The sequence below is a fragment of the Lepeophtheirus salmonis genome, chromosome 1 (assembly GCF_016086655.4).
Source record: "Lepeophtheirus salmonis chromosome 1, UVic_Lsal_1.4, whole genome shotgun sequence".
NCBI classification, from domain to species: Eukaryota; Metazoa; Arthropoda; class Copepoda; order Siphonostomatoida; family Caligidae; genus Lepeophtheirus; species Lepeophtheirus salmonis.
Window position 1 is genome coordinate 28,258,153 of NC_052131.2, and position 8,298 is coordinate 28,266,450.

Consider the following 8,298-nt stretch of genomic DNA (forward strand, 5'->3'; position numbering starts at 1 on the left):
AGCACCGGATCATAATTGTTGCAGAACTACGTCATAGAGTTCATTTTCTGGCGTGATTACATTGATTAATTTCCAGATTTAGGGATGTTGGCACTGTAGAGAGGACTGGAAAACCATATGCCACGACTCAACAGAATCATTTGTCCTTGGTAATCCCTGTGCCAATCTATCGTACATATTCCAGAGAGCTGGCGGATGCCTAGCAATTCTTCTAGTTAAACCGTACGGTCTACATATGTATGTTTCTTCAAAATAGTCTGCAACGACTTGCAGTTCGTCTGGAAAACTGTCAGCTCTTGGAAGTCTCCTGGAACCTGGTCCAGAGGTAAAAAAACCAAAGAAAGTAGGGTTTCTGCCTTTAATCGAAAATCTTCACTAGTTATATATGTTTGCTTTAGTCCAGAAGTTTGGATTTGTCTCCAAAGGGATTGCTCCAAATGAAAGAAGCAACCAACTAATTTTGTTTGCAGAAACGCATCCTGTGTTGCCGTTATAGTTGCCTGTTCAAAATCTGACAGGATGTTTTCAGGATAGAAGACTCGGCCATGAAAACTAAGGAAAAATCAATTCCAAAATCTTCTATAAGTTTCATGAGACTTATTGGGAAGTAATCCATAGAGATATGGAATTACTGTCCCCATAACAACTACATGGGCAGTGAAAAGTTGGTAGATATAGTAGGCAGACTTTAAATGGCCCATCCACGAACCAATGCTTATATTTGGTCATTAAGTCCAACATTTTTGTTGTGGCAAATATTATAATTCGATGTTCATCATCGACACTTGAATCATACAGGAGAAATTGCTCTCCAGCGTTCATTTTTTGAAATTCCTCTGGAATTTCAAATCTATTTCTTGCTCCCGGTGATGGTGGAGCCATGTTTTTGTGCTGTATCCTCCTAATAGTTTGGGCCAAATTTATATTAGTTCTTAAGGAAGCAGATGCTTCTTCGCTTAAATTTTGGACATTGTTAGCAATAATTGCTCTTGTGGACTCGGACGATGATTTAGCAGAATTTTTTATGGAAGTGTACAATTTCTTGATTTCTATTTTTATGGGACTGGGACATGACAATGGCTCGATAAAACAGAAATGGGCACATCCCCATTCTGTGAACTCAATTGTGTCTTCACTCGACCTTTGCAATTTGCTTCAATACACCGCCAAGTCCTGGTTTCCGTAGATTTCCTGTCAATTCTATATATGAATCCATCAAAGGATAAGTGCCTTGATCCTCTTTTACTTTTCAAAAATTCCATAGTTCCGACTTTGAATTGTTGCTATGCTTTCAATTTGAGTAATTATGAAATGGTGGCAATTCAAATCTTTAATTATCAACAGCAGATTAAAAATTTGCGGGAAATTTAGAATTTCGGGAATTAGTTACAATTACGAATTCAATTATACCTATGCAGGGGCGTCCGTAGGATTATATATATATATATTTTGGAGGGAAAGCCCGCATAAAAAAATTCTTCTGAGTCTAAATTTAATCAAATAATCTTTTTTCGATAATTTTTTTTGCTCAAGACAAAAATTTCCCCGAACGTACTCCCTTTACATTTTAGCTCTAGTCAATTATAGAGAATAATTAAAAATATGTTACAAATATTTGAAGCAGGTCCTTTACATTGACTTTAAACTATTAGTATTAAACACTTAATTAGGTGGATTATTTATGGAGCATTTTTTGTGAATGACGATCCCCAAATTTGATCTGCATGAAAAACCCAGTCTTGGAGTATTTAGTATAAGATTGTTTAAATAAAGAATAGGTTTTACTCTGTTAAATTTTTGCTTTCAATAAAATATTAACCTCTTCACTTATGTATATTCCATCCTAATCGAGCTTAAGACATCATTACTAAGGGTGATAATTTTGGTAAGAATACAAAAGCGTGCGAGGAGAAAAGAAGAATTACTTATGGCATCATTGATTAAATAATATACATCTTCTTCTATCAATCATGAACGTTATCATTCCCGCCTTTATTATTCAATATTAATATAATAATATTAGATGGGGATAGTCGATAGAGAACTGAATAAAATGCCTAAAATAACGTCGCCTTCTGTCTGGATTTCTGAAAATGGAGGCCTAGGAATTTGGAAAATACTTACCGGATGAGAAACAGATGGTTTGTCGGATTTGTCGATATAAATGTGCCTTTAGTCCCCTGTCTAGAATTACACGCCACTCATTATCCTCATCTCCTAACTAGAGTATGGATATTCGTCTATAAAATCAATTTAACGATGAATACATCAAGTCAGACTTTAACTCTGATTTCACAAGGATGCTTATTGTATGTAATATAACCTTATCCATTGCTAATCATCTACGTTCAAAAAATTTATGGAGAAATACAAGGGTAAACATATCCCTTCCCGAGGAACCATCATTAAATTAATGGAGGATGTTGTTACTGATGTCATTTATAGAAATACATATAAAATGTTTTGAGTCATCCACACCAAATGACGATCAAGTTATCAGTAAAAAGTACGAATATCGAAATGGAACTCTGAATTTTGTACTATCTCACAGTAAGTATTCAATTTTTTTTAAATCTAACCATAAAATATGATTCTATTTTAGCTAAACATATCAAGAATTATGATACACAACTCAGTAAAGGGCAAAAACAACTGCTTAAATGGTCACAACAACGGGGGTAGTAGCTTTGGATGGTTTGCAACAAGTTTGTCTGAGACTACTTACTTCGTTTTAAGACTTGGGTATGATAATTAGGTTTTCCAATATTACATAGTCATTAAGTATTACTTTTTTATCCCTTAAGGCTTAGCTATGGTTGATGGGCTCCAAGAAATGGTGTTCAGAAAACTCATAAAAGGCAAAAATAACTGTTTAAATGGTCACAACAACGAGGGTAGTTACATTGGGTGTTGCATTATAATTAACAATTGTGTATATCCTTCATGATAATAGTATGTTGTTATATAAGCATACCTTAATAACGGGGGAAAATATTTTTTGATGCTCTTAATAAGGAGTAATATCGCCGGACATTACTACATAATTAGCTTTTGCTCTAAATCTTTAAGATGAATTTATTTCTAACATTTTTTTATTAATATATTTATTGTCTAATTTTATGATTTTGACATTTACTTTATTATGAATAATTAGTTAGATCTCATCGGTAGAGATATATCTATCCTGTGCAAAATTGTATATAGCAACTTCCACATGAAGAAGAGGGGTGATTATCTTTTTGATTAATCTCCACGTCTCGCTTGTGTATTGCAACCTAAAGTTATGACATATTTAACTGAATTCCGATGTTAGAACAAGAAAAAATTATCTGGATCAATCTATTATTTCAATATTCTGTATTTATAATTTATTATTATTAATAGTTATATGATTTTAATTGTTTAATTTTGTATATTTAACTTAAATGTTTAATGGTTTATTTTTTTAGTATGTAGATTATATTTCATTAAAGCCTTCTTTTTTAAACTTTGAGCTTCAAATATATTTCAAATACTCTACTTTGTCGTTTCATTAGCTATTATTCTGAGAATAAGGTTCATAATGAATTACAATTTCATGGAGTGTGACGTTTTCAAATCTACTGTAACGGATAAAAACGTCGAAGTCAATTATACGTAGTATATCTTCATTAAACATTTTGCTAATAAATACATTCGTTATACCCTCAAAAATTATAATAAAGCAGGCAGATGATAATCACATCAGTATTTTAAACAATGATACCATATGTCTTTTTTTCCCCCTCCTCCTCGCACGCGTTTTTCTCTACAATATTATCAACTATAATCATTACATGTATTCTTGCTATCTATTCCTTCTTTAACGAGTAGGTGCTTTGTAACTGGCTATCAAATACAACTACAAGCATTTAGTTTTTTATTCACAATATATTTCATATATAATTTTATAACATTCTCTATTATTTGTTTGACTAAAAGTTATAATTGATTTAACAACAATATCTTTAAATCTAGGCACATAAATGGCATTAATATTCTTTATATTCATTCAGAAAGGATAGATCTCATCTAGACTAGGTAAATACCTTGGATGTACCAAATTGTGCAAACTGCGATTATTCTACAAAAACTTTTATTAATATGGTAGTCTACTTTTAGTTACAATGTAACTTTGATCGACAGCATCCCCATCATTTATGAATATTTTCTTTAGTTAGCAATAAACATTATTTTTTTAATACTAGGTATATTTTTTGAAGCCTTGAGATTTTGACTATAATTTCTTTAGAGATATACATTTTTGCAAATATTTGAAAGATACTCAGGAAATAAAATTTTCTAAAGCATCCCTATATTCATATTCCTTGCACAGTTTGTAACACAGACCAATATAATAGTTGTACAACTGATAACAGTAATAATTTTGATAACTCGCATGTCTACAATTATAATAATTAAATAGCATTTTCCTATCAAAATAAAGTTGAAGGAATCAATAAGATACAAAAATAAAATAACAGATAATTCATAAGTAGGGAATTAAATTTTGAGGAATAACTTTTATATTTTAACTTGTTTGTCTAACCAAATCGTAGTAGTATTTTGTTACATTTAAAATATTGTCTTCAATAAAACACATTATAATTAGTTTTTATGGAAAACATTTGGTTATTATCTATAATAAATTTATTAGTGTTTAATGTATTAGTGTTTTCTTCCCCCTTCTTCTTCTTCTCGTCTCTTATTTTCTTGTATATATATATATGTGTGTGTGTGTTTAAAGTACAGTGGTTTACCTATATAGTATAAATAGTCATGTATTTGATGTATTTATTAGAGTAGGTTTTTGTACTATAAAGAATAAAGATGTTCTTATAAATAACCGTTGTCTTATTCCTTCACGCCTTTCCTTCTCCTCACTTCTCTCGGTCGTCCTGGATATCTCCACCTATAAATAGTTTGTGCCTCCTCTTCCTCGTCAAGACACAACAAGTGTGGAGATCATAGATCTTTGCCAGAGTAATATTCCAATATGGTGAGAAGCTGTTTAGAAAAAGATTCCCGACTTAATAAGTTTGAGAATTGCAATTACATTCAGATATTCCAATTGAAGTATGTATAAGTCACTTATATTTTTATAAAACACATAATCATTTAAAAGTTTCCAATAACAATTTATATGTAGTAATATAACAGAATATAATTATCTTTCACATGTTTTCCAATGACAAAATAGACTCAAAAACAGACTCCATCTTATAAATGGAATTATATCAATGTGATATGTATGAATTATTTCAGCATTTCAGGCCACTGAAGGACTCTTATCAATGAATGGTTTCTTAGAGTAAGAGACAAATCAGAGTTAAATTAAGGAGAAATGGACTCCATAATTTCATTGAGTGAGCTGTGGATCAGTGCCGTATGTCAGGAAGATTTTTCGGTCCGCTTTACAAGGGTGAACGGTTGATTTTCAGTGGTGAACGTGGGATATTTAAACAGGGCAAATACTACAGCATAGATTATATCTTGCAAGAATATCTTCCAATGGACTGTCTGACCATTATTTTCTTCAGGCAAACATTGGGAAAAATAAAATGAAAAGGAAAAACTCTAGACGGAAAGTCAATGCCGACCTATTCATAAAGGAAGGAGTATAATGGAGTATAAAATGCACGGTGCAAGAATGAGAGAAAATTTTTGAACTATACAATTAAGTCAAACAATTTAAACCTCCTTAAATATTTTTAAAATAATAACCGATGAAGATAATGAACGAGATTATAATATACCATGAAACGGTTACATCGACAGAAAATAAATTATGTTTACAAGTCTTGATGTTCTTAACTTGCATGTATACGTGGTGATGTGTTTGAAAAAAATGAAGAAAAATATGCATGTGTTCTTTATCATGATTAGAAGAAGAAGTTTTTCCTCTCTTTCCTTGACGCAAAGGTGTCAATCAAACTGTCCATGTCTTCATGGAACACCTTGTCCACCATCACCCTGTCCATGTTCAAGAGGGTGAGGGAGGAGAGCCTCTCCTGGTCCATGGTGGTCCTCATGTGGTTCTTGAGCCTTCTGAGATAGGAGAATGACCTCTCCGTCTCACAGCTGCTGATGGGCATTGAGGCCAGGATAACGATCACCTTGTATAGCTCCGGCATCAGGCGGAACACTCCCGAGCTTATTAACTCCGCAGCAATTTGTGACAAAACCATGTCTTCTGTGTCAATATCTGCCGAGAGAAACATAAATTTTAAACATATAATGCAAAATGAAACATTATATTGCTTGAATTGCTGGAAGATTGCATGGTCTGACTGGAGCTGCTCGAGTTCAAGTCTGTAGTGCTTGGCGACACGCTCAATGACACAGGTCTCCACTTCACTATCATTGACGATTGCAATGAGATCCATTGTGATGTTTGTATCGTCGGTGCCAAATCTACTCTCAAGCTCTAATACAATCTTATTGATTGCAACATCGAAATGTGTTTCACGGAAGTAGGATTCAGTTGTTCCTTTCCACTTTATTCTCCTTGGAATCTTCGCCTCCTTGAACTCCAAATCAATTGAGTCCTCCTGGTCAAATACTGATTTCATCTCAGACGACTTCAACTCAGCAAGTTTCCAGATAGATTCAAAGATTTTCTCATTCTTAAGATCTTCAAGAGTCCTAATCACTAGGTTGACGTGTTTCCGGGCCTTTGTTAGGTCAACCTTTCTGCCTTGAAGTTCATCTGACGAGCTAGATGTGTATCTGAGGAGTGTCTTCAACAGTTCAATGCCAAAAACAAATTTGTGACTAAAGATGCTGTTGAGCAGAGAAGTTGCTGTCGAACACGACAATGTATCTTTATCTTTTCTCATTATTATGAGGGTCTTCATGATTCTGACCATCCCTAGAGATACAGCGTGTACAGCATCGTAGCGGAGACTCTAGTGGGTAGCAGACTGGTTCTTCAGGGTCATCACCTTGGCATGCTCCTCATCTTTACTTGTTATCTTCACCGACTTGTAGATTGCTGACCTCTTTGGTGACCCTTCAATGAAGTTGTATAAAATTTGTACTGTCCCCATTCTATTTCTCAACAGGGACAATATCTGAGAGAAGATCCTTGACTACAAGATTGAGGACATGGGCGTAGCAGTGGATGTAGACACACAGTGGGGCTGCTTCCTTCCACCTGGCGGCAAGACCCTTCTTGATGCCGGATATGTTGGAGGCACAGTCCGCGGCCAGGAGACAGTACGAGCGGGGTTAAGGCCGAGATACTTGACAGCCTCGTGAAGCTTCTCAAACAAATATTTGCCGTCAGTCTGGGTAACTTTTACAAACTTGAGGAAGCTCTCTTTCTTGATGCCTTCACTTGTCAGATATCCCAGTGACAGACTGAACTGCTCCGTGTTTGACATATCTGATGTCTCATCAACAATCACAGAGAACCAGTAGTCCTCATTGCCGGCACAAGTCTTGACATCTTCAATTATATTTTCCGTCACTTTGGATGCTCATTTTGGATGTCAGGTGAAGTCCATTTGGCAAAACCTGCCCCAGCTGAACCAAATCTTTTGACTTCGGCCTCCAGTTTATCTTTGAGAATATGATTGTCGTGTGAACACAGGGACAAAAGCTCCAAGAAGTTTCCTCGATTGTTTTCATTAGATTCTGTCAACTTTTCTCTTGTTTCGGAATCGCCCCTAAAAGCCAATCCTTGCTTTGCGAGGAACCCAAATGTTTGGAAAAGATACCTCAAATAAGCTCGCCACTTCACGACTTCCTCAGCATGTTGAAACTGAACATGGCCGAGAACCGAGGTATTCTTTCTCTTTGATGTGAGGAAATTGATCCACTTTTCCATCGACAGTTTGTGTTTTTTGTTGTTAGAATGAACTTTCAACGAGGAACTGTTTTTCCATGTTTTGAACTCAAATTTCCCAAGGTTGGAAATGGAAAATTTGGAACAGGCGAAACACTTGGCTGACTTTTCAACCTCGTCATATTCTAGCCACGGGAACTTACGGAACCAATCATATTGAAAGTCTCTGGAGTATTTGGCATCTATTTGAGGACTGTATGTTTGTAACTTGGGCTGTAGAGGATGATCTCTCTCGACTTTAGGCACAGTTTCCCGCTCAGTCTCCACTCAGGTTCTGGTCTGGATGTCCTTCCGCTTTGGCTCCCGCCCGGTGAGTATCGGGTCACCCAGCTGGCTCGTGAAGACGACAGGGTACTCTGGGCCTCCGTCTACAAACTCCATCTCCTCAGTCTTGCTCTTCTCACCTCCCTGTATATTTTCGCTAGTCTCAG

General features: G+C 35.2%; 1 long non-coding RNA gene across 1 annotated transcript; it reads left to right on the forward strand.

Annotated features, from left to right (window-relative positions):
- Positions 1–2,508: 2,508 nt before the first annotated feature.
- Positions 2,509–3,120, forward strand: LOC139906130 (uncharacterized). The gene is made up of 3 exons (XR_011781428.1): positions 2,509–2,550; positions 2,603–2,742; positions 2,805–3,120. It is a non-coding gene; the product is annotated as an uncharacterized lncRNA (long non-coding RNA).
- Positions 3,121–8,298: the final 5,178 nt, after the last annotated feature.